This window comes from Centrocercus urophasianus, unplaced genomic scaffold (assembly GCF_019232065.1).
Source record: "Centrocercus urophasianus isolate 14NV4802_14NV808 unplaced genomic scaffold, USGS_Curo_1.0 seq_10, whole genome shotgun sequence".
Taxonomy (NCBI): Eukaryota; Metazoa; Chordata; class Aves; order Galliformes; family Phasianidae; genus Centrocercus; species Centrocercus urophasianus.
In genome coordinates this window covers 78,368,746-78,396,616 of record NW_024884142.1, presented here as the reverse complement: position 1 = coordinate 78,396,616, position 27,871 = coordinate 78,368,746, and the positions used below count along the sequence as shown (strand labels likewise).

Sequence of the window (27,871 nt, the reverse complement as noted above, 5' to 3'; positions counted from 1 at the left end):
TCTGCTATACAGAAACCTTTTCACTATTTGCAGTTTTTCTGTCTTATCATATTGTATTAATATAAATTATATCAGTACAATATGGAAGTTTTAGTGTATCCACTCAGGCTTGTATGAGAAGGTGTTACCATCAAAGTGTCACAAAGCTGTTCAAAAGCAAATATTTCTGGACCATGTGAATCTTATGAGTGGCTAGTGCAAAACTGATTAACAAAATGTAATAAGTTTTTCAGTGAACAAACTGCAGTAGAAACAATTTTTTTTCTTTTGAGGCGATGTAACTTTTCTGTATTCCAGTGTGATTTAAATAAGAAACAATTAAATTGTCTACAGGATTCCTGCTTTCAGAGCAGTTTCAGAAGTATCTGAAAGATGTTCATTTAAATTGCCGTTTCCTAAAAGTGACAGCTTCTTGAGCTATCTTCAGTACGTAGCCATACCTTCACAAGGACTCTGTGATACTGACACATCAGCCTGATAGAAAATTGTCTTCAAGGAGAAACACATTCAAGTAAGTTTCCAGATTGAGGGTTTTAAAGGGGAGGGGTGCAAGGAGCTAGCAAGAGAACGGCTAGCCAAAGTCAGATCACAAAAACTGTTAAATTTGTAAGAAAGAAAATAATATTTCTTTCATTCCGTGGGTAAAAGGGTAGCACAGCAACCTTAGGAAGGAGCTTAAATAGAATCCAGGTCAACACTAGGGATATATTGGTTGCATACTCTGCAGTGAGTAGTAATCTGGTTTGGCATAACATACTTTTCCTTGCCTGTACAGTACTTTTGGTTTGTCTGAAAGCTAAACCACTGAAAAGTTACAAATCGCAAAACTGCATCCTTCTCTCAATGAAAAGTTAACAAACAACATTTAAGCAACACGAAATTTCAAGTGTTCATAACTGGAATCTCTAGATACTTCCTATCATTTCCTGAAATGCCTTGCTTGGGCTTTCTACATCTCCCTTGAAATGTCAGTACTTTTGTTATGGGGAATGATATATCCATTTACTCTTGCAGCAGTTCTGTTATGGTTGTAGTCTAACTAATACCTTCCCAAAGAAATCAGCTCTTATCTGCCTTCTCTCTGGAACTTGGAGAAGATATCATAGTCTGTAGGAAATAAGGTTAGAAGTGAGCTCCAAAGGTCATCTAATCTATCCCCATTACCTCGATATCACCTCCAGGGAGTATGGCAATGGCATCTCCTCCTTTCTTATATTGTAATTCTTCCCTGCTTCGTGACTTACTGCTGACAGAAAAAGCTTTTTTTTTTTTTTTTTTTTCTTAAGTTCAGGTGTTATTATTGCTTGTACCTTTTTTTTTTTCTTTTTCTTTTTTTTTTCAGAGATAAAAACTCAGAAGTGTTTCTTGTTATCTGTGGCATAAACAAGTATTTCTAGGTCAGTCAGCACTATTTCTGAAGAGCAACAATATGAAGAGGGGAGGAAGCCCTAGCTGTAAAACTCAGGATTTTCTCATGAAAATACTCTGCAGAGGAAATTCCAGGAGACAATTTTGGTGCAATTTCTAATATGGAATGGAATGGAATGGAATGGAATAATGAAGGTTGGAAAAGACCACTAAGATCATCTAGGAAAGACTTCTGCTTGTGTTTTATGACAAAAATACTGCTTTTAGAGTTTTGAACTTTCAAAATTAGGTCTTCAAAACTAATCTTTACATCAAAATTTAACTTTATAAACATAAAAAATAGTAAAATCATTATGCCATGCCTTAGAATATTTAAATTAGAAAAAAAAATCTCTTACGTGAATTTCTTTACTTGCTGTTTTCTTCTTTAAATAGTCAGTATGAAACAATTTTAGCCAAGATCTAGACTGATGTGTTTCCCATCAAGTATCCAAAAGCTGTGAATGAGCTTAAGGTGAAGAAGATCATTGGTGCATGGGAGAATGTGAATAAAATATTTGTTGTTTCCTAATGGTTCTGTCCAGAAAATAACTGTTGAAAGCACCTGTTGTATCTGCTTTGTCATAAAATAGATTTACACTTCTATATGCTTTGATTTTATTTAGATGTGTGCAAATTTAGATACCTGAGAAGGATTTTATTTTGGGACATTATTGGGTAGCCATTCATATTTCAATATATCTATTGAAATATATATCAAGATGTAGACAGCTAAGAATTGAGATACTTCTGAAAAATTAATTTTTAATGCGTAAATTAGCAACACATGCTTCTATATGCTGAAGTGACTTTTTCAACTTCATATTATTGGACGTTCTTTCTCTTTACCTTCATTTCAGGCTTATAAAAGGCTGCCAAGACCATTGACAGTCTGTCTCAAGGAGAGACAAATGTCTACAAAGCTTTGAAAATCATCCTGTAGAACCATGATTTATCCCTCTCTCATCTCATTCTCTGTCTATTGAAATACCACCTTGGGGGAATCTGAAGTGAGGATATTGTAATTCTTCAGACACTTCTGAGAAGTTAATTTTGTCCACAATCTGCAAGATGTTTTTGTTTGAAAATCTGCAAAAGAAATTAATTTTAGTAACCATCAGGAAGGCGTAATTGACCTCCCTTCTAGATCAACTGAAACCAGTATATCACAACTCAAAAGACGTCTTATAATGGTTAAACGGTTCTTTTGCACACAGTGAAAAGCACAGAGTATGAGAATTGCATGTTTTATTTTGTTTTGAATTAGGACTTGATGACCTTGCTTTTGAAGTAGTCACAATATTATCTTGCTATAATTCCATATTAAGTAAGATTGAAAGAGAAAGATGTGTGGTATCACTTTATACAGTTGCCTTTTAATCTTCTCTCTTGGCAAACAAATACAACTTCTAAATGCAACTGGTGTAATTATACACGTTGGAAAGCTTTATGTTGAGATTCACATTGTATCACATTATCCCTTCTGTGTAGTAGATTTTAATGTTATATTGTGGTCTTTAAAAACCATTGCTTGATTTCTGTCAGGAGATCATAAAATAAGAGGGAATACTTTCCGACCAGCCTTTGTATTTCTTTCTCAAAACATAAATCTTTCAGATTTCTTCCACGTTATTCTGCTGTTTCGTATTTGAGCACCATAGACTCTTTATCAAATCCTTGTTGTGGAAATTTTGGTGTTTAATCTAAGCTGTTCATCAGTATATTCCTCACAGAATTCTCTTTCATTTCAGACGGTATTTAGTTATTTTTTTTTTAAAAAAGCCTATGCTAACTATTTATATTCCACTGTTCTTTAGTAACTCTTATATATAGTGCTCAGTGGAATTTTTAATAAGATGAAATATTGGTAAGTCAAAAACTTTTCCAAGTGCATTATCTTTAAAACCTTCTCTCTTAAAATGGAATTCTGGTGGGCTTGTTTTCTGCGTCAGGTTTGCAGATTCTTTTTTTTCTTTTTTTTTTTTCTTTTTTTTTCTTTTTCTTTTTTTTTTTTTTAAGAAAAATTTTCTTTTAAACTGCATGTTTGTTGTTTTTTTTTCTTCTCCAAAAACACAGCTTAGTTTTTTGAGGTAAAGGTTAATTTTTGCATTATTAAAATTCTGTATAAGCAAAAGTCTGCATCGCTTTAAAGCCTTTGCAGTGCACAGGTGTTATTCAGATACTATTTGTTCTCCATTCTATGTGTGTGTAATGGTTGTACCAACTAAGAGAAAGCTACAAGCATAAAGTATAAAATCCTGTAATATCCGGTAAGCATGATGCTTCTTGCACAGAACAAAGGAGGTAGGGAGACATAGTCAGTATCCCATGGTAGCATATTAGTAGAGAAACTACTGAAGGTAATTCATTGTAAGAGTGAAGTGTGTATGCAGTGCTGCTGGTGATATTTTGTTATGGGAGCTATTGGAAATAATAACGTACTGTGTGTGAGAAAGAGAAATGACAACACTTGGTAAGTGCCTTCATGCTGTTTCCTAGTGACAACTTTTGGTCAGGGTTAAATAGATTTATTACATTCCATTAAAATGATTGTAAATCTGGAATTTCAGTGATTTTGAAGTAAAACTTGTTCATGAACTTGACTGAGTTTTCATATTCTGAATCAGGATTGTTTTAAGAAAATGTTCATAAGCAGCAACATTGAGAAATCACGTATATGTTCTTTTTAAAAAGACTGAAGTCTGCTCATTCATTTAGATGGAACTCCTCCAGCTCAGGTTGTCAGTTCAATCAATGCAAATCTTCTGTTTCTTCGGTAATTTGCAAGAGATAAAGGGTTTATTCTACCCTTTTTTGGACAATTAGTCTGCAGATGCAGGATGAGAGATCTTAATAGTGGGAAAGGATAAAATACCAGTGATAATTCAATTTAATGTAAAATATTCCAAACCAATTGTAGTAACCTCTCTGAGGTTATTTATTGAAGCTATGTTAAGTAGATTTTAAAGCAAATGCTAGCACAGTTTTAAACAAAACATTGTTAACCTGCAGTTTTGCAGGATACCATAGTCACCTTTTGTTTTAGAAATCAGACCAGTCCAGAACTTCCACACGTAGTTTGATGTAGACAGTTTGGCCACTTCCATTTACCTTAAGTATAAAGATATGTCTATCAGGATTTCTAGTGCATTATAAAACTTTGTAGGTTTTCTTTTTTATCAAGTATTTACTTCAGATCCTATTAAAAAAATAATGACCGTTTCCTACAATTTATAATAAAATCTTGTGTATAAAAGAATTTTAAATGCTTGAAGATTTTTTGTTGCTGCTATTCTACAGAAGAGATTTTTCTCCAACAAGAATTGATGAATAATTTTCTCCTATGGAGTGTATGCCGTAGAAGGCTTCCTTCTTCTGAAATTGCCACTGCCTCCTATTGCTCTCAATGGGATTGAAACCACAGTTGCCCTAAACCAAGACGTACTTCTGTGTAATGACTAATGCTTTGCATTATTTCCAGTATGAGTGGAACTGCTCTTCAGAAGAAAAATTGCCCTTGAAGCATATGAAAATGGAAAAAACTGTAGCCGGGTTAATAGTGGCCGTCTCAGAAATGCAGGCTTAAAATTTTAACCCATCTCTTAAAATAGTTCTATGCCATCTAATTGCAAATACTTTTAAAAAAGAATTTTACAGAGTTGCGAGGCGAGTAAAATTAAAACCTTGTGGTAGACAGAATGCGGTGGAGCTCAGTGATACGTTTAATCCTGACAGTTAATTGGGTTTGTTTTGTTTTCAATGACCTTTTACAGTGTTGTACTGTTTCTACCTTTAGTTAAAGACACTTTCCACTTTATATAATTAATATAAACTTAATATAAACTTAATAATGATAATAATAATTCATAATAATAGTAATTAATATCAACTTAATAACAAGGGAGTTTTTTAAAGAAAATATACAGTACAGCAAATTAGATTTATTGATGGTTATCAAGTATATCTGATTGCATTTTGAGTCAGTAATATCTCTTTTTAAGGATATTTCGTTTACTGATGTGATATTTAAGGATGTTTTAGGACTTAAAGTGAACCTCCCCGTTTTAGTTACTGACAGTAGCTTTTTCTTTTTCAGCTGTTTTCAAGAGTTTGTACCTGACAAATTTTAATAAAGCAGAGTGGTATTACTTATTTAGCAAGTGGTTAATAGTAATGCTTTCAATGGGAAAAATTAACACGGAATAGAATATTTCATTTTTTGTATTCATAATTACTGATTTTAGGTGTCTTGAAATTGAATGTGTGCTGCTGTTTGATCTGTTGACGTCAAACTGGTTCTTGCTGGAGGCAACAGTGCCAATAGACCATGTTTTGACCTTGTTTTCTTCTATTTCACCCTTTTCCATGCAATTTGTTCGCATAAAAAGGGAATATACATTCTTAAATGGCAGTTACAAAACTAATGCCGTGTATTATATTTTTAAGAGCAAAATGGTTTTTTATCATAAAATGTTCGTTAAAAACATTCATAAAACGTTTGTAAAATGTGCATGCCAGTCAGCAAAGTGGAACTAGAAAGCAAGAGTAAACAAATACATTAGAAACTGCCACTGGTAAAAAAAATAAAAATAAAAATAAATTAGATACTTAGATCAGAGATGCAATGAGCTTTGGGCTTCCACTGTAGTCAGCAGAAGGGTAAACATTGCTGGGAAATACTTCAGAAAACCTGTCTTAGATCTGTGCTCTGATGAGCACCTTTGTCCATGGATTGTCTAGGAATTCGAGGCTAAAAGAATGTCCTAAAATGTCTAAATTCTGTGTCTGAACTTAGGGTGTAAAATTATTTTCCAGTACTTGGACATAAGATAAAAGATACTTCCATGAGAAGCGAAGGAACAGAAGGAGGAGGTGAAGCAGAATCAATCTCAAAGCAATTAACTGAATTTTATTTTTAGCAAGCAAACAACTGTTTTGGGAACTGAATGTGGATTTACACCTTGAAATGCATTAAAATAATTGCTGGTGGTAATGTGGGAAACATAGCAGATTCAGGAATTAAAATAGGTTTCCTCACATTCCCAGGTCATATTTGCTGTCCCATTTTGAATTCAGTGCAAATATATCTGAGGCTTGGGCTTTACACTTGCTGAAACAACAATAAATTGACAGTTTTCTGATGCATCTCGAATTGTTGTGAACTGCTAATTAGGAATCACAGAATTTGTCTATATGCTTTCTTTTCTCTTTGTGTTGCATGGCTCAGAAGAACAGGTTGGTGACTCAGCTAGTTTGCTCAGAGATACAAGATTCAGAATGGGTGGCTGTAGAATAACAATAGGGATTTAACTTTTCCTCGTGTTAGCATGAGGAAAAGTTATATGTAGATAGATAGATATAGTTAGATAAGTTATAGATAGGTATAAGTAAATATAGACAGTAATTAATACCTCTATTTCCTCTTATATATGAGTATGTGTCTCTGAAGACAGTTTGGAGCAATGATTCATACTCATTTGTATTTTCACCGAAATGACGTAAATACTTCACCTTTCTATTTAGAAAATACATGACTCAATACCAGAAAAAGAAAATAAGCCAGCTAGTATTGTTTAGACTATGTTGTATTGTCATTACATGTCTCTAAAGTTTTTATATATATATTTACTACTCATCATTTTGTACTCAAAGATATAAGTAATTGGAAGAAATGAAAGTATATAATCAAGATCCGTTATTAGGCCTGTGACATTCTACTGACATATTAACAAAAGTGTCCAAAGTATAGTCCCACTAGTTTGGGGAAGGCTGTGTCCGTTGCTCTGTCAGTAATTAATATTATATTCTTAGTAGTATATTGCTTATAATCTCATGTAATCTCATTCGTGTGTAAGACTCCACAATATTATGATTTTTTATTACTTTTTGTGAGACTTGGTGTCTCTGCAATGAATCACACACAGAATCATGGAATCATTAAAGTTGGAAAAGACTTCCATCTAGTCCAGTTATGATTTGTTTATGATTCTTAAAGCAACCAAGTTTGTTTGTTTTTAAGACATTATTTTATTGCTCCCCAGCAATAATACTCAGTTGCCTTAAATGGGTTGCCAAGTGATAAAACCTGCAAAAATATTTCCAGATTGAGTAACCCAGAATTTTGAATTTGAGAATATTCTCCTCAAGAGGGGACTGTTCTGCAAAAAATCACACTTGGGATACTGTATTTTGAAACTGTCACTACATGAAGTACATTTTTAAATGCTGCTAATACAAACTGCAGAAATCCATAATCCTCAATTAATGTACCTTGTGAAGAGCACCTCTTGGATGCCAGAACCTCTCAGGTTTGTTTTACGCTTCTTCACCCTTACGACTTACAAGCGGATACTTTCACATTGTAAGAATTTCCCCAACATCATGCGTTAAATTGTATTATGTAAATTCTGCATATTATGATCTGTCCAGAATATTATTACTGTGCCAACTTGTAGAATTCTTTTGCAAAATTCACACATTATTAATCGTAGGAAAATATAATACTACTAATACTAAGGAAATACACTGAAAAACCTGCAGAAGTCACATTTTCTGAATGATTGCAGTAGATTGATTCACATTTGTAATTTCAGGTTTATACCTAGTAAGCAAGGTTCATACGCATTCTATCAAAACTGCGATGTAATCTGTTGCTATGATCACTATGGTCTATACAGGCGTCGTCTGTTTGTATAGCAAAATGGATACATCAGAAACTTAGAAGTGCATTTATTGTTGTGCACCGCCTCGTGTCTGTATGATGAATAGAAAACAACCATTGTGTTCAACCTGATTAACGATACTTCGTTGTTTTAGTGTGATAAACATTCTGGGTCTGATTTCTTTTGAATTTTGGAAAAAATCAGGTTTATGTAAAGAGGACCATTAAGACGTTATATTCATAGTAACTTAGTAGAAATTCAGTTTTGCTCAAGCACATTTTTTGAAGCTAGTGGATGTTTCAGAATCTGGCTGATGGCAGATAACTCTGAAGTTATCTGCAGTATGGCTTCAAACTAGGTAAGACAGATGAGCCAGAACCTTCAAAAGTGTTTGAATCATTCCCTTTGTAAATGGAAAGAAAAAAACAGATCACAAGATTGCTTATGCATGACTATTTCTTTCTATTTTTGTGTCAACAATGGATTCAGTTTTAGTTAATGGAGACTAGTGTTGCAATTATATAAAAATTAGACAAACAATTTCTCGTATAAAAATCTGTAGATACATGAGGACATCACTCATCATGAAGTAAAATACAAATTGCAAGCAATGCAGCAGTATTGTCTTAATTACAATCCATTCTTTGTAAATTCTTAGGCAGAACAGTTGAAGTAATATAAGCCCTAAATGTAGTAACACTGTTTCTCTTTAAAATGCTGCTTCTCTAATCCCTGAGTCTTGAAATGATAGTTTGAGCTTGCTTTAGTAAAATATTTTTTTGTAATATCTGTATTCATACTCAAGTAGCAAATCAGATCTTTTATGATAGGCAGCTATTTTAATTGTTTATGTCCCCGTGCTTATGTTTCTGTGCAAAAATCCAATTTTTTTTTTTCATTCAGATTAGTATTTTGCTTAAAACTTTAAAAATATTTCCAGGACTTCTATGCTTTTGCATGAAAACAGGGTATTCAAATACAGTTTTCCATTTAATTCCATTTAATTTGTCTTGAGCTTTGTTAGCTGTGACTGCAGAATTGAACTTGGAGAAGCTGATGAACATCCAGAGGCTCAACTTGTAGAAAGCTGGCCTTCTCTGCACAGCAGACAGAACTTTCCAGTGTATAGATATGCCAGGTGTTAAAGAGATGTGTGTGTTGTGCAGAGCACTTAAGAAATGGCCAACCAAAGATTTCTCTGAGGCTGACGATTTTGAATTTGAAGGAGGAACTCTTAAACTCAGCTCTCTGAATGGCTTGAGAACAATGCAAAACACTGCACTGCTTGGCATGGAGGGACAGGCTGTAGGAATAGCCCTACGCTCTGACACAGAGGTTACACAGACTTCAGCAAAAGGTCATTGATCATGTATCAGGAGAAATACTAGTGTTTATATAGATCCCAACCCACCAGCACTCCTAATCCATGAGGTATGAAGATGTGATCAAGAATAATAATAAATTCTCCTCCTTTCTGTCGTCGTCTTCCTTTCTTTTCTTTCCTGCATTTTGTCTCAGCCAGGACCACCATTATGAATGATCTGCTGGTACTAAAGGCATTACCCGCAAGAACCTTCATCTACACCTTCTCCTTTCTGCTCTAACCCTTTTTCCTCAGTTCTCTCTCCATCTTTTATTCAGAGGTTGTTAGTGGTCTGTCAGACACACAATGGGTTTTCACCAAGCTATTTTCCTCATTGCTTGCAAAGGATCTGTTTGTATGGATAGGACCAAAAGACAAAGCAGATATCTGGTGCTAAGCATGTGCTGAAGCTGAGCACAGTCTGTATCTGGCTTTGATTAAGAACATCTATACAGCAGACACATGCACTTTGAGGGATATGGTACTCCATTCATACCTTCTCCAAATGTTAAACCATCCAGGAAATTAACCAGGAGCTATGCTGTGTTTAGTGCAGCGGACCTCGAATTGCTCATTTGGAAGGTTTTCAGACCTGTCTGCTGGCATCTGTCACTGTGTTTGCAGTTCTGCCTGGGGCTGGCTCAATGAGGGATGCACACCTAGGCTGCCATTTGAAGAAGAGATGGTAGATGCTTACCAGCAACTCTCCAGACATGTTTTGAAATTGTTCCTGTTCTGTTCAGTTTTGTTGCAGTTTTGTGGCTGAGAGCAACCTGGTGGATAGGAAATGTGCTATCTTATATCTTCTTCAACTGAGCAGGAGGTTAGGTGGGAGTTGTGTGTTCTGTCACTAGTTGTGCAAGGAGGAAACAAGTCTCTAGCCCTGAGCAGCTCTCCATGAGAATATATATAGAGAGACAACTCATCTTGAAGAGACCTAGTTGCAAGAAACTTTTTTTTTTAAACTGTTTTACAGTAAAGTCAACTGATTTATTGCTTGTCTGAGTAAGTGTATAAATAATTATCAAGTGATTATAACGTATAGCTAAGCATTATTTCTAATGCATATCCAAAATAAGCAAGATATAGAAGTATAGTTCTTTTTTTATTTCTTCCCATATCAAGGAAGCACTGATGGAAAAATGTGTACCATACAGATTTTTTGAAACACAATTTCATGGAATTATATATTCTTATTGAACATTCCCAAGAACACTGATTGCAATTGTTAGCTGTTCTGAAACATACACTGAAGAGAACCCAGGTATTTTGGAAAATCTGCAATAAAACCTGGCCTTAGTAGAGCACTAGTCATCGCTCTAGTGGAGGACTCAGAGGTATTTAATTTTTGTGACTAGACAAGATACATTCTATTCTTATATGTAAGTTTTCTGTTCTCTACTTGATCGTTGGCTCCTTTGAAGTCAGTGGAGTTATGCAGAGGTTAAATGAAGGTAAGATTAAATTCTGAAATTTCAAACTGCACTTTATACATATAGAATCAATGTTTGATCATGGAAAAACAAGTTTGTTTAAGTGAGTTTTGAATGTGTATGTATGCATATATGAATGGTTAGATACTAAGAAAAGCGTTTTCTTTAGGGTTTTTTGGTGGTGGTTTTTTTTTTGTTTTGTTTTGGTTTGTTTTTTTTCTGTTCATATAGTTTAACACAGTGAAAATGAGTTTTAATTGTGGTAACTTGTATATGGTTTTATGATACGACCACCTGTCTAATACAGCAGACATTACCAACAGTTCTCCTGGAATGACTCTGTGTGTATCATAAAAAGTGAGGTTGTTTGCCTTTTAAAAGAACAGCATGATAGCACTTCATGATATGCTCCAGTTTCCTAGCTAATAGGTCAGACAATCTCTTCTGTCCAAACAGAAGGGTTGAATGCATCGCTTCTCTCTTATTTCTGAAGTATGTAATCTAGTTCCAAAGACCATCTGCTTGGGTGCTCTAATATTTCTCCTTTTTATTGTCCCTAGCAAAAGTAAGGTGTACAACAATACCCAGGGCATAATTAAGATGGTGCCCTTAAGCTACATGTGTGTATTTGTTCTTATTTTCCTGTTTGGAGATTTTAGCAGAGGATACATACATGTCTATTTTTTTTTTTTTGCCTTTCATATGTTTTCGTATTTGATTTTTCTTTCCCAGGAGGAAGAAATGTTTTGTTGCCCTAATAAGCAATATGACAGCAATGTCAATGTCTTCTCTGGCACATATATTCCCAAATTTATGACCAGTACTAGCTTTTTATTGGAACAGTTTGCTACAGCACTTTATAGCTGAAATAATGATGTGATATTGAAATATGATATTGCTTCTTTTGTGAGATTAAATACTTGCATTAGTATTTGTTTTGAATATAAATATCTCAACGTTACTTAGAGGCTATCAGAATGTATTGCCCCTCTGTGGGATATGATAGTTTAGAGTTCCTATAGTGTGTGTGTGTTAATTTACTAGAAATAATATTTTATCTCACAGTGCATATTTAAAATAGAGGGGGGAAAAAAAAGGAAATGAAAAGCAAAACCCAAATTGAGCTTTGGAATCATTATTAAAATAATATGAAAACTATGATACAAGCCAGCATAGATCCCCAGAATATAAATTCCAGAATGTTATTTAAAAAAGGTGATGCAAAGGATGATTCTGTAGTCAGTCAAACTGAAGTCAGAAGGCAAATCTGTTAATAGACATGCTATGTTCACTCATGTGCTGTGATTGTGAGATGCAGTGAACATGCCCAGTGTTGCAGCAGTCAGGGCAGTGTAACACTTTTCAAGCCACTCTTGTGGAAAGAGAAGTTGGAGAGGACAGAATGTGAGCAGTGCTTACATTGGTCGTGTCAGGCAGAGCATGGGGATTTCTGTGCTGGCAGACCTGGCAAAGCGGTGATTGCCCCCAAGGTCTATCAGGACAAATTCTCCTTGTTTCTTTGGAATTTATTTTGGAGGTATACAGTTGCTGGGAAAAAAAGCTAATGGAATTAATTCTGTAAACCATTACTTCCTACCATGACTCTGTGATGAAAACAGATACATGCACACATTGCTGGTTTTGTTGATATTTAAAAACCCAGCTTCCCAGATGTGCTTCTACTAGGTAGCAAATGGAAAATATTCAAGATAAGCATTTGAAAAACCATTATCTCAGCAGCATATTTTCACTGTTAACTCAAGTTAACATTAATAGAGTCAATTACTCAAGTCAGTGGAAGCTTGACTCTACCAAGTCTGCCACCTTTGTTTTGTTTTCTGTATTATTTCGTGTTTGGAAAACATGGAAACAAGGAAGTAGCATGTACTAGGTACAGAATTGCCGACAGAGGATACCACTGGAGTATTTCTGTAACTCTCCATCACACAGATCAGGTTTCATGTTGTATTCATACTTTTCTTAGTTTCTTTGTTGTGCCACAAAAGCAATAAAAGCAAATAGATACAATTACTGGAATTTTTTATTAGTTTTAATCGTTTTTGAGGAAGTTGAAGTGGGCATGACTAAATAAGAGATGACAGAACCCTTTAGGTAATGAAGATTATCACTTTTGCTTGCATTTTTATCACAATCATGTTTCTTGTTAAACTCAGAAATAATAATCCTTGTTGCTTAGGGAATTAAACATGACATTGAGAGAATATTTATGAACATCTACTTGGTCCAGATATTTTTACTGTGACTCCAGTTATAATATCATGGAAAATGAGGTGCTTTCTGCTCTTCTGTCAGTATTTAGATTTCAAGGTCCAATTGAGTCTCAAACTAAGAAAGAAAAAACAAAAACAAAATCCAGCAATAACAACAATAACAAAACAATGGAAGATGTCTCATACCTATGGCAACCACTTTTGCTGTGAAAATTTCTTTGGGGAAAATATGTCACCTTATGAACTCCAGATTTAACTTTACTGTAGATCTGTCTTCCTTACCAAATGAATAGTAATTTTCTGAACCTATCCTTCCACTTGACGCTAATCCTTATAGGAAGAGGTAATTTTCCTGTTTATCTTAATTGATACGCTCCCTAATTTTCAATCTGTGCATTAACTTGACCTGGATTATGCAGCCTCATTGATAAAATAAAGGTTACCTAGCCAAGTTCCATGCATGGTTAATAGTTTTTCCTGTGTTTGTGGCAATCATCAACTATCTTACTGGGTTAATCTTAACATTTGAGCCACTGAGTTATATAGCTTCTAATCAGCATTTATTGGATGAAAATTAGGATACATTTTTTCTGATTTTAGCTTCAGGTGACTACTGACTTTAACTTACAGCAAACAGTAAGTTCATGTGTTAGAAGTTAATTCTCATGGCTGCAGAAGGTTGAGCAGTCTTGCAAGTAGGAGAGGACTTCATGCTCCAGGCATTTTTGTCCTGTACAATGAAGTTGTTAGAAAATGACTACAGTACACTGGGAAAATCTAGCTCTGCTGTTATTGTTGGTAACATTTACAGTTGATTTGTAGTAAAATGCAAGTCACTCTAGTCTGTGAATACGTCTGACTGCACAGGATGATAATTGCTCTGCCTGCACTTTCTTTGGCGCCTACTTATCTCAGCTGCAATGATTGATAAAAATATATTCGTACTGATGTTGAACACTTCTAAACTATATAATGATTTTTGTATTATTTTGCATTTACTCTGAAGGAAGTTCACGCTAAATTGAGTTTTGGTGCTTTCAGTATCTTTATTAATCAGAATAGGAAAAGTATGGTATGCTTCCCCTTCTTGCACAAGATCGATTTTTAAAGCAAGACTTCCTTTTTCTTTATGTGGAATGATGCAGAGAGTTACAGATGAGGATATCAAGTAACTGACTTCAAACAGAACACAAATTCACTAAAGTGAAAATGATTGTGATAGTTTTCTAATTTCCCCCACAGTGTATGTAAAACTGACTTTTAAAGTGTTTAGTGGATAATGGATCATGTAAGGTCAGTACTAGCCATAGCTGTTATGGCTATTATTTTCTCCTTTCATGGGAGGGTGCTCAGCAAAATGAGATTGTCACGCTCTTTTTTTTTTGAGAGGACAGCGACAGACAGTTAAAAGCCTCTTCATGTAAGGATGTTATTTCATAAAGACACCAGCACTGGATTATCCCCTTCACTTTAAACTTCTGCCAGCTTGTACAAAGAGATAAAACAAAATAGCCCCAATCCCAGGGGTGGAGAAGTGCTGGCCAGATCTGCCCATGTCCACAGCTTTCATTTTGATTAGTCACATGTGAGGAAAATTCACTTAGGCTGAGAGGTAAATTTAATACCAGTTATGCCCATGCTGTTCATATCACAACCATTTTCACATGATGCCACTTAATTCCCTAAGAAGCAGAAAGGTAAATCGGTGGCTGGCCAGCTAAGGTGTCATAATGCATTAGGACCAGGGCTCGCTGCAGGGGATAATGGTTCTGATTGCTGTTGACTCATGTCTCCACCAACTGCCTCATGTAAAATAAGTGACATTTAAAAGGCATCAAGATGTGAGAAGAGGTTAAAAAAAAAAAAGAAGAAAAAAACAGAAGAAGAAAAAGCAGAGTACTAAACTTGCCACTTGAACATAAAGTCCCTTTTTCACCCTAAGTGGTATAAAAATGATAACTCGGCATGCCATAGGTGACCTGCACTGCGCTTTGAACTTCCTGTCTTGTGTTTTTAGAGAAAATCTGTAAAATTGCTTCTGGGAACTGCTCCAACATGTTATCATTTATTTCCCATTTAATTTTTTTTACTTTTATTTTTTTGCCCTTGGATATCAGTCTATTCATCTTTTAAAAAGCTTAAGGCTGAATCAAGTTAGGCAACGGTATACAACAAGAGGCAGCCTAGTCTCTGAAGGCCCATTTAAGTCTATTTTTATAAAGGGAATCAAATTCCAGTTTACAGTAAGCATATGCTTCAGTTGACATCTGTTTCTAAGACTTGGATGCTTTGTTTGCATAACAGGCACCAATAAATGGCCTTGTTTTAAGTCTGCTCACTCAGTTGTATTTGGGTTGTTCAGCTGGGGATTTGAGTTGCAGCTGATCCCCTACCGCTCGTAGCAGATACGAAAGAGAAGAAAAAGAATCTAAGGAAACCAGTCTTATTTATTAGTGCAGATTTCAACATTCTCAGTGAACCACTTTCCTTTTGTTACACGACCACTAAATTCTTGTTTGCCTAAGCAGAGAAGTGTTTCAAAGTATCAAATTAAAAATAATAGAAAAGGGTGGTGTTTTGGTTTTTTGTTTTTTTTTTTTCCAAATGTTTTATTTAATAGCTCTTGTATCTTTCTCAGCTGACAAAGCCTAGTATTGTGGATAACATGTAATGTTGGGAATTAAAGGGATGATATGTGTAAGAAATGCATTTGTTTTGGCAACATGTAATTACGCAGTATAGTAGGTGTTTGTCTTTTTTTTTAATATTGTGTTTTCTTTAAATCACACTGCCCCTCTAATTATGTGGTCTAAAATATACAGTAAATAAAATTTAATGACATCTGCTTTTGTGGTCAAAAATTCCGGACTAATAAAGGAAAAATACAAAAGTATATATGTTGCATCTCTAGCTTTCAGAAGGTAAGCTCTCTGTGAGAAGATGCATTCTGTTGCAATTATTTGATGTTTCTCTGATATCTATAATATAATTTAAATGCATTTCTGCTAAAACTAGAAAATGCCTATAAAGAGGACAAAAACATATTAGTAGTATCACAGCTGTATAATTACTTAGCTTAATAACTACTGTGGTGGTTTTTTTTTAAAGCTATAATATCAGCACTGATTCCTTTTAGTATTTTGAACTTCTCCCCCTGTAAATTATTGTAAGTGCTCTCTAGTAGTTTACAGAATATGTAACATATTTCAAGTGGATTTACTTATCAACTTTTTTTCTGGTGGTACCAACAGCAGTAGTATGAAATATATCTACTCCATTTACTCTTATCCATTGCACCTACTTTCTTTTTCCCTTTAATTTTTATATATGGTAAAAATTTCATTGAAGAGAGATTTTAGATGACAGGACTGTAATTTTAAACCCAATAGAAGAGGTGTAAGCAATTTGAGCTTAGCTGAAGCATAATCTTAGGTTGTCAAGAAGAAACCCATTCTCCCTATGCTAATCAATCAGTATATCAACCGACCAATCATCTCCTCAGCTTAGCATATATCCTAAGGTTTGATATATCTATTAACTGCCCATCATGCAGCTGGTCTCTGGTTGATGAGATTCCCCCTATCTTGGCATTTGGAAGCAGACAACTGAGCTATCACAGCCTCAGATAAATGCTAAAGTGGAGATTTCAATCCTGCTCCTGATAGCAAAGACAATCCAGGCATATAGAACATATTTTCAGTACAGAACACACAGAGAATTACATTTTCAACAGAGTGTTATATTTGAAAATTGCATATATTTCATTATCTCTTCTTCTTCCACCCCCACCCTTCCCCAGAAATAACAGGAAATTACTCTTATATTGTGACTAAAACTCTTGAAAGAGAAAAAGAGCAACAGGAATGTTCTACCGTTTGTTGTTAACTACTGATTACAGTAGTGGAGACACACAACTATCTTGAAAAAGGTGGTTTACTCATTATTATATTGTTATTACTTTACTGATGGAGAACTATATTAAAATTACAACATACTTTGTCCTTAAGGAAAAAGTTTGAATTTCAAAACATTGTACGCTTATCTCTCCAACTTAAAAGTCCGAGCTCAAATGTCATTTGACCTGTTGAATTGTCTACCTGCTATATCGGAATTCATTGCAAAGAGAAATGCTGTAGAAAGTGATGATCTGTTGGCTTTGCAGTTAGTAAAAATCAGTATCTGCCTTAAAGAATAATGGGGCCTAAGTGATATACTGTAAAACTTTGCTTTATCAGAAGAGGGGTGGCTAGCAGGGGCGGGGAGGTGATTGTCCCTCTCTGCCCTTGTGAGACCCAATCTGGAGTGCTGCATCCAGGAATGGTGCCCGCAATCGGGAAAGATGTGGAGCTGTTGGAGAGGGTCCAGAGGGAGGGCCCCAAGGATGATCAGAGGGCTGGAGCATCTCTCCTGCGATGACAGGCTGAGGGAGCTGGGCTTGTTCAGCCTATAGAAGAAGATGCAAAGAGACGAGAGACAATTTTTTTTTATAAAAAGGGGGGAATCAACTTTTTACTTGGGTAGTTAGCGATAGGACAGGGGGATGGTTTTAAGCTCAAGGAAGAAAGATTTAGATTGGATGTCAGGAGGAAGTTCTTTACAGAGAGAGTAATAAGGTGCTGGGACAGCCTGCCCAGAGAGGTCGTGGATGTCCCGTCCCTGGAGGTGTTGAAGACCAGGTTGGGTGGGGCCTTGGGCAGTCTGGTCTAGTACCAGATTTGGAGATTGGTGGCCCTGCCTGTGGCAGGAGGGTTGGAACTAGATAATCCTTGGGGTCTCTTCCAACCCAAGCCATTCTATGATTCTGTGATTTGCTTCTCCCTAGAGAGAATCTTAATGCCACTAACGGTCTGTGGTCACTATAGAGTTGAGCATGCAAGGAAAAATTCCAGTACTGAAACTACGGTGTTAAAAGATGGGGCCCAATTTGTATGCTGGTGTGTGACTGAACAGTCAGCAATCATGCACTCACTTTAAGAATCTGATAAACTTAATTTCAAGACCTATCAAGAAAAGACCTAAAGATGTTATTATGATGTTAGCTCATAAGCCTTTTCCTGCCTTCATGTAATTAAATTGGGTGTAGTGATTTGCTCATTTTTCTTTTGTTTTGTGACTGAGTTCACTAGATCATCTCAGATGGATTCTTTGTCAAGCGTAGTAAGTTCATAGGCTGTGTGTCTCAGTTAAAATATATTATTCTTGACCTCAGAGCACTTCTGTCTCAGAGGTAGAAGAATATATTTGTACAGCTCTACAGTGTTTTTCATATGAATTCTAGGAGCACCTGTGCTGCTCCTTTATATTATTTACGCCTTGTGAAATAAGGATGTGGCCAGTTGGGTCATAGTTTATTACAGTAACATGGGAAATGTGAAAGTATCAGGAAAGTGTGGTTGTTTGTATTTCAGAATACTTTGGAGACTAAATTCTACTAATCATTTTTGCATTCTCCCTTACCATAGTCCACTGAGACACTGATTTCTTGAGGAAGATACCCTTGGACTGAAATCTAAGAAGTGATCCAAAGCAGTAATACTAGCATGTACTAATGCAATGAAGGCGAGTTAGCTTCTCAGAAAGACCTTATCAATTGCATTTTTCAAATTCAGGATTGGTTCAATAGCTGGGATATACTGCCATAGCTTAATTGTCAATGAAGTTACTCTTCATAATACCAGCTGGAGATCTGGCCCATTGTGTTTAGCGCTGAGGAAAGGTGTCACATCAACAGCATTGGATTTTGAAACTTGTTCAGGCAAAAACCAGTCATAAGCAAGAGAACTGTAAGTTCTCTTGTAATGATCTATAAATCTGTATCAAACCTGACTTGGAAGGATCTGTAAAGATTTTTGTGCTTATTTGGCCTTTCAGAAAAACTCCCATCTATTTCCCCTCATTACAAATAACATTTGCTTTAACACAGTCTGATGCAACATAGTTACATCTAGGTCTGCAAATAGATGAGATGTCTGAAAGGGACTCATCCTTTTGTAGGGAACAAGAGAAGAGCTCTGTACCAACCAAATTCAGTGTAAGAGATGATAACAAGGCCAAGGTTTAGTACTGTAACCTCTGAGACACTTGCTGCAGGATGATTATCAATGCTAGAAAAATGGCACATAAGACTACTTGAAGACATCTACAGAGAAGGAATAGAGGTTCATGAAATCTCATGATCTAATGATTTCATTTAAGAGTATGTGAGATGCATGTTAGTTGCCAGTTAATGAAGTCCCAAGTATAGTTCTGTTAAAGATGGTCCAACGCCTTCAAAATGAAGTCTGCACACAGTTATTGTTTCCATTTGCACACAGTTATCAACTCCTGGCAGCACAGAACAGATACTTTGCTAGTGGTTTGGTGAACTGAGTAGAATGACAGTTTTTTAAAGCAGAAACATAATGAATTAGAAGCTACTAGGACCACAGATGCATCATTTTCATTTATTTAGTTTGGTTATAAATAAATTAATAAAATAGAACCTCACAAATATGAGAGAAATCCAAAATTCAGACACCAATTCCATAAGTCCAAATTTTCATGTTCTATATCAAGTACTTGAGAATGGTAAACAGTATTAGTAACTAGAGTTAATCTATAACCTATACTACTGTGACTTATCTTTAAAATAGATAAATAAATAACTAAATTCCTCATTTCCTCTCTTCATCTGTAGACAGAGGCACAAACCTACAGCTGAAGTAAGGTGGATTATAAGACACTGCAAATACTGGTCATAAAAACAATTATTCATTTGGAATAACCAATTATTTATCTGGACGTAATTCTTTGAAGTCTTCCTTTCAGAATAGCTTTTTGTTTTGAAGCAAATAAATGTGCATGTACTCAAAATTTGGTGCAACGTATTTAAATGATTCAGTTCAAGTATCATTGAATATTCTTTTTCTACACTTCCTCAAATGAGTGCTCATTCAAATCAGATATTATGAAAGCCCAGTGACTAATCCTAAATTCAGGTGTACTACCACTCAGGCTAGGAAGATTGCTAGTTGATCATGCTAAGATGCTCCCTTATCCATTATTGGATCTGAAAAAGAGGAGGATTAAGAATTATCTGACTTCTCAGTTAATGTGCAAATCATCTAAAAGCTCAGCTTAGAAAGGTCTTAGAAAGCCGAACAGCACTAAAATAATAATGTACTGAGAATTTTTAATAATATAAATGTGTCATATCACATTTTTAGAGGGAAATTAGGATTCTGTGATGTATATCTTAGATGGTCTTGTATCCCTCTCTTCCTGTTTTTGTAATTACATATGAACTATAGGTAACTGTAACTATTCTTAATGTCATTTTTTTAAATTGCAATTGGGAGTTGTCACCTGGGACAAAATCATACCAATGAAACTTACCAAAAATTATGTTTCCTTCAAGTGAAAATAGAAAACATGTTGATAATTATCTTTGTAAATGAGCATTAATATTAATATATGTATAATACATTTAATTAAACACAAGGAAAGGAAAACTGTGTCTCAGAAAATAAAATTGTGTCTAATGATCTTTGCGGGTTTTTTTCTGCGAGTATTGTTTCTAGTATCTTTCTCTGCCTTTGGCTATGGTGATAAAAACCTTCATTACAAATATTCAAATACTGTTTTTCTTTATTTTCAAGGCACAGGAGAGTCTGGGAACCTGAAGGCGTCTCTTAATGATCCATCTTTGCATTTTAAGGCTAGTTCTGCTGTTTGCTATAGCAATATTTGTTTTATCATTTCTATCATTCCACTATGTATACTTGCCTTTCAAAATCAGTGAAAAGTATTTAAAAAGAGAAGAGAAAATGCTAGTATTTCAAAACCCTATTATAATGCATTTTCAAATATGTCAGACACATCTTTGTTAAAATTAAACCAAGGATTGGTTTTGAGCGAATAGCCCTATATCCTTACAGATGCTGTGGATGGATGCATCTAAGCTGCTTATTATATTGATGGGTTTTGCTGCTCTGCAGCAAATGAAAACAGGCAGCTGCTTCCTCCATCAAAGCAAAAAGCAGCCTGAGTTTTTATTAAACGAGTGTTCATTTCTTCTATTGCCAAAATTCTTACACAAAACAAAAGAGCAGTTTTCGCACATTATTGCTTAACTAGACATGAACAACTGACAGCAAGTGATAAGCCTGTCTGCTTTTCACAACTGGTAATCATTTTTGGAATAGATGTTTTAATATAGTTGAATGTAAAATTTTGTAATTTACATCTACAATAGTACATAAATTTATAGATCCAGGGTTTTTCTTTTTCTTTTCTTTTTTTTTTTTTTGCCGGAGAATGAAGGCTATAATCACAAAAGGTTTGTTCCAGTGTTGTTTAATTTTTAATAACTATTTGAAAACCAGGTAAAAAAAAAAACACACACAACACAATTAAATTCATTTATTTGAAAAAAAGCATGTTAAAGACAATCATACAAGTAGATTTGTACAGCTTGCCAATTTTTCTTATGGAAGAGGCATGTATACTTATACAGCTTTGACTTCTTACTGTATTTCCACATCAGTTCCAGCAAGCCTCTTAAGTTTCGCACTCTAAAAGAAATTTGCAGATTGCAAACCATCATGTTTCCCTCCTAGTCATGAATAATAATGAGAATGAAAGTGAGAGATACGGTGCTGAGGCCATTTTGCCTGGGCTGAAGATCTCAGCCTGTGCTTATACATATTTTCCAATGATCTGAATATCATAAATTCTGTTTTAGATTGAAAGAGAGACATGAGTTTCTGTAAAATGCATGTGCATAGAAAAAAATGGTGAGATGTATTCCTCTTTTTATCTTCTATTTCTTCTAGTGTTCTTGTACCTATTCAAACTCACTTATAGCAATCCTGCTGTGGAAAAGTAAGCTAGCCATTCTCCCTGTCAAAAAATTGTTCCTCTTCACATGTGTTAGTACCAGGCACAGTAAGACTAAGGCGTTACTGCTAAGGCTGTTAAGGCTGTTACTTTTGTGTACACTGTATGTGTATTTCACTGAAGTTGTTCATTTCTAAATGAACTCGAGATTAATTTCAGTATTCAGAGTCTCAGATTAGACAATTGGACTTTCAAATCTGGTTAGCTCTTACATTAATACTTGAAGTGGCCAAGTGTCCAGGAGGGCACAGCGTTCTCTAGTTCCTCTTGAAAATCTGCTCCCAGACTGAATTTTGACCTCTGTTGGAGAACAGTTTTATAATTATGTGCACACTATGTGCAACCAATTTAGTGAAACTGACCCTTCTTTTATCTGCTTGTGCTGTAGATGGGTATAAATGTAAACATGAGAATACGACTTTGAAAATTGGATTTCTCTGTACTGCAGACTCAGTAAAAAGGGTTTTTTTAAAGGTTTTTTTTATTATTTTTCCTCACATCAATTCTCTTTATTTTTTCATTTGTCTAAAGTGACTGAATACTTGTCATTATAATACTATGAAAGCCATTTTCTGTGGAAGGTTTTCACTTTCCTGTACATGAATTTTAAGGCAGCAAAAAACCTGAACATTTATGGTAATAGTGCCTTGTTATGTGTGTTTGGGGTTTTTTAAAGCTAAATACACCTTAGGTGGTATCTTAGGTAACATGGATTGATGATATCATTTCATTTGTGTCAGATTTTGCTAAGTGAGTGAAAATAAGTCCTGCTTGTCTATACTGAGCAATGTTTTTGATAGCTTTTTTACATTGATTTGGTATTTGATGTATGGAGTTTGACAAAAGTTGAGAGCTGGAAGTGTTTTTGAGAACTAGTCATGCAACGTAAACACGTACAGCAATACAGTTAATTACATGCTCTTTACTCAAGCAGTTACCCGAATTAGGATGGTCATGCTATGCATTACTAGCAAGGTTTATTTGGCAGGCATATGCTATGCATTCACTCTTTCTTAGTCTTAATAGTACTATCCACAACTTCATCATTTTTCTTTCACTTGAAAGTGAATTCTTGTGCTTCATTAATACAACAGTTCATTATATTTGTTAGAGCCTTGTTTTGACTTTTTCTGCAAATTGCTGTGCTACAGAACCTTGATTTTTACCTGTTCTCTCACTTTTCTGAGACCTTCAGCAGATGTACTGTGCTTCTGGCTGTGCTCGGTGGTGCTCATGCACAAAAAACTAACCAGAAGGAAATCATCAAACTTACCTTCCCTTGTGACCAAAAAATAAGGCATAATTAATAGAAAACAAGATTTCATACAGTGAAATTAAAGTGATAACTGTGCTACAATACTAGTTTCTGCCCTCCAACGGTATATCTTTCATAAAGTCAGTAAACCTTCATTGCTCAATGAAGTTGTGCTGTTTGGTTTAAGACATCATTAATCTCTTTGCCTCTTTTGCTTTTTTTCCTCCCAATTTGGTGACTATCGAAGCAGGTACGCTGCGCAATTAGGACATATGAGAAAGATGTATTTGAGGATATTAAACTGGGGAAGATGGTTGACTTTTACAACGTAGACTGCCCTTGCATTTAAGGCTTAATATTCACTGGAAACTTCAAGTTACTATGGTGGTGTCACACAGCTTAAAAGTGCAAATAAAAAATAAACATTGATGAAGTAATGTTTTTAGTTCAGACGTCTTTATGTGTGGCTGCGTGAAGTGCTAGGAAAAAGTGACAAAGAAAACTTGCCATTTGGCTTGGCTTGGAAAGAAACTTGTTAATCTCCTAGTACAAGTGAGGCATTTGAAGGACAGCTTTATACCTTCTACTCAGAGCTTCAAGGGATGGTTCACCTGTCACTTCCAGTTGTGCCTTTGTTTGCTGCCTATAGCAGTGGCAAACAGTAGAGCAGAGTTGCACTAATCTCGTGCTATGCCAACTAAAGTAATCAGCAGCTACTCTGACTTGTTTGTACCTATGAAGCAATGCAGAGAACTAATGGTTCCAAAATCAAATGTCTTCTTTAAAAAGGCAGTGTCTTAAAATTCCCAGCACTCCATCATTGCTAAACGTTTTCTGCTAGTATGCTGTACTTTAAGAACTTTATATTAGATATCAGTATTTGCTACCCAAATATGTGGTGGCATTCTTTAAAATTTGTGTTAAAGCCATAGAGGAGAAACTGTAATTATTTTTTAAATTACTGCATAGTTTATTTTTAGGACAAAATTTTCTCACGGAGAATTCAGCGTTTCAAAATGGCAGTAGGTTGTAATAGAACAGGAAAATAAACAGATTTTTTGTTACTTTGGAGAAGTGATGCTCCACCTGATGGTTACACAAAGCATTTTCAGAAGGGAGTCTGTATGTTATTTTTTTCACTGTGAGCTGAAGTTTGGTTTGAAGAATAGGTTTGGAGAAAAATGGTTTATGCATTCTTAGCACGACTGTGCTTTTTTTTATTTTTTTTATTTTTTAATGTGTTTTTTCTCTGTGGGAAAAGTTTGGGTGTGTTTTGTTGGTTTTTTTTTTTTGTTAAATCATACCTCAAGGATTTTGGATGAGTCAGGCATTATTGTTGACCTTCCCAGAATTTAATTCAGTACGTTTAAGTAACTTAATCTGTCTCTGTCTCCCAGTGTGGTTCCTAACCTGAAGAATTTGAACAATAGAAATTCACTATGTCATCAAATTCTTGCCATCCATTCTTGTGGTGAGATGTTATAATGTGGTGGTAAGTGCTGTAGAAATGCATTTTGTATGTGTCTGTATATATAACATTTCGTCATCTGGCATAATACTATTTAGTGCTAATGTCTTTCTAGCATTACCACTGCATTGTTGTCACAAAGCTGTCTGGAAATATAGACTTCATGGGCTTTATGGCACATTTGCAAATGGGATGGTAAACACTCTGTGGAGCAGTGGATCCATCCTAACAGTGAAAGGTTACCTGCTGAGACATGAACTGCTGAAGGCTTCATCACAATCCTTCTTGAAGTCGTCCTAAATTCCAACACAAATTAGTGTTTTTTTAATTCGTTTCAATACATATTCCAGTGCTTTCTGGCAGTCCTCCTCTGTTTTCTCATCATAGTTTTCGGGGTGATAAATATCTTCAGAAATGCCAGCAAATGATGTGAAATATTTATTTTTGCTAAATGAAACTCTTGATTTGCTCTGTTTCCTTTTACAGTGAGATCTGTAGCCTTGCTGTCTAGGTCTTTTAGTATATTTATAGCCTTTTAGATTCATATGCCATTTGGGGGTCTTTTGATATTCTTTTGCCTATACAAGTGTAAATAATTGTCCATTGTGTGTAAGTAATTGCACACGCAAATAGGTACCCATCCAATGTTGTGTATTTATAATCAAATTCACAATTCAAATTGGCAACAATTTTATTTTAGATATCAAATAATTATTGTATGCTATTATTAATACATGTATTATATTAAAATTTCACAGGGAACTTAATTCATGTATGCATATCAGTATGTGTTTGCAGGAAACAAATTACGCTTTTAAAACTTTGCGGTAGCTTTTAACTCAGGAATTGCTGTATTTCTGCATTACAGCTGAGCATTTTCAACAGAAGTAGAACTATCTTATACTTCAAAATGTAGGTCATTGTATTGGTAAATGTAGGTCAGAGTGAAGGGGAAGAAGGCAGCATGCAAACTCCTCCACATTCATCTTTAAGCTTATCCTTGTTTTGAAGGCAAAGAGGCTTACCTACCTGTTCAAGCACGAGAAGCTTTTCCTTTTACTAAAATTAACACAGGTATTCTTGCTGTTGGCATCTTGGCTTAGCTGGATACGCTGCGTGCTTCCACACTTGAGACCTGTGCTTGTGGTAGAACTTCTGACTGCCTCTTCTTTAGCTGCCAGCTGAGGTGATGCCTTCTTTCCTATGGCGTGGGGAAGAGCCGTGTATGTTAGCAGCCCTAAGAAGAGCACTGTCTTTCCAAAGGTGCTTTTCCCTTCTCTCAGCACAGAGCTATCTGATATTCCTGCAGTTTCAGCCAGTATCAACATTGTAATGGTAGCAGGGGAAAGAACAGTGACCCCTCATAAAAGATTCAGTGACACCATTTAAAGTGCCCTTTCAATAATAACCATAGAAAAGTGAGAAACATTTGACTGAGTGCACTGAAAACTCTGATGTTGAAGTATTTTGCTGCATTTGACAAGTATTTTGATAAATCCACTCAGGCTAAAAGTTTACTACGAAAGAGTTTATTTTTCTTATTTTATATTGTGTGTGTGTGCGTAATGTGAGATATGTAGCATTATAAATGTTATTAAATTAGCCATGTCTTCACTAAATATTTTAAAAAACACCACTTTTATTACACGAATCATTGCAAGCTGTAACATTCTTTATGTTGTATACTAAAATATTTAAACAGTTATTATATTTATTGCAAAATCTGTCATTTTAGTGTATTGCAATGCTCAAAAGCATTAAATTGCTCAAAAGAGAGATGGAAAATCCTGTACAATTCTTAGTGTATGTTTCACTGAAGAATGGGTAATCGTGTGTGAATGTTTTATTTTAACCCTTAGCAATCCAAACAAAATAGCACATTGTTTAATATCTGATCAGCCTAACCAGTAAGAAGCAGGACACATAACATTGCTTCAGTGTTTTGTCTTACATACAAATTGTCAGTCTGGTTTATTTTGTTGGCTTTGTGTGTTGTTTTTTTTTGTAACCTGTAAGATCTTTGTCATACAAAAGTCACACGCAAAGTTTTGGCCAAATTCTGCCTAAGCTTTTGCTTGACTTGCATGCAGACAACACATTCATACATTTTAATCATTTTTCACTGTGAGTAAGGGTAGGTCAGAATATTTATTGGGTGGACAGGAAGAATTATGTATTTGAGGGTTACCATCAAGCGGTAAGTGAAGGAAGACAATTTTTCTCCCAAACTTCTGCTTCCGTTAAATATGCTGTGATGTTTTAAAGTCCTTGGAGAAGAAACAATTACAAAAAATAGTCTAAAGAGAGAAAGCTACATGGAATTCAATTTGCCTGCCTGGAAACATCTAAAGGATGCTCGCAAATGTCTGTTTTTAAGTTTACTGGAACCACTGAAGTGTCTACAGTTTATAATACTAAGTCAGGCTTCTGTCATAGTAATTTGTAATGCTATGTGTGGTGGGGGGAGGCTAACCCTAGTTTTGACCTGTGGATAGACGTGAAGCATGTTTTCTCATTGCTAAGCAACGACAGATGGAAAACACGTACAACTATAATTTGGCTGCCTATGCCTTTGATTCATTCTCCCTTAAATCCAGGAGCCTATCTCAAGTGCCTGAATGTGAGCCTCTTTTCCCTAGGCTCCTCCAGCAATACAGACAGATGCCTGCAGGAGAGCGTTGGGCCTGCAGGATTGCATTCCCCACTCCATGGGCTGCTGTGCTTGAGTTAGATTATTCCTGTTAGGTGGGAAACTGGCCCAAAGTAACTGGGAGTTTCTTGAATGACTGTTGTTGAGGGGGTAAATTTGCTTGGGTGCCTCTCAGTATGTGACAGGGTTGGAAGCGACCTCTGCAAGTTCTGTGCTGGATGCTTACAAAGTCACAAACAGGATGAAGGCAGGTGAAAAAATCAGGATTGCTCCTGGCTGCTCCCCTATGGAAACTGGAGGGTCTCAAATGGAAAATGCAACACAAGAGAGAGGAGATGTTTATTTATACAGCGCAGTAAAACTGCGGTGCTTTCTGCCATGGGCCATTGTAGCCAAAGAAGATTTGCATAAATCCAAAGGACAACCAGAAAAATCTTTTGGGGGCTACGAAACATAACTTAGGAGTTGTGCCTCAACAGTCTGCCAAGGAGGAGAGGAGAGATGACAAAGAATTGTGCTGTGTTC

At 35.5% G+C, this 27,871-nt stretch overlaps 1 protein-coding gene across 1 annotated transcript in view; it reads left to right on the top strand.

Annotated features, from left to right (window-relative positions):
* CAMKMT (calmodulin-lysine N-methyltransferase) overlaps positions 1-27,871 on the top strand; it is a 192,855-nt gene that overhangs the window by 121,828 nt on the left and 43,156 nt on the right. The window lies entirely within an intron of this gene.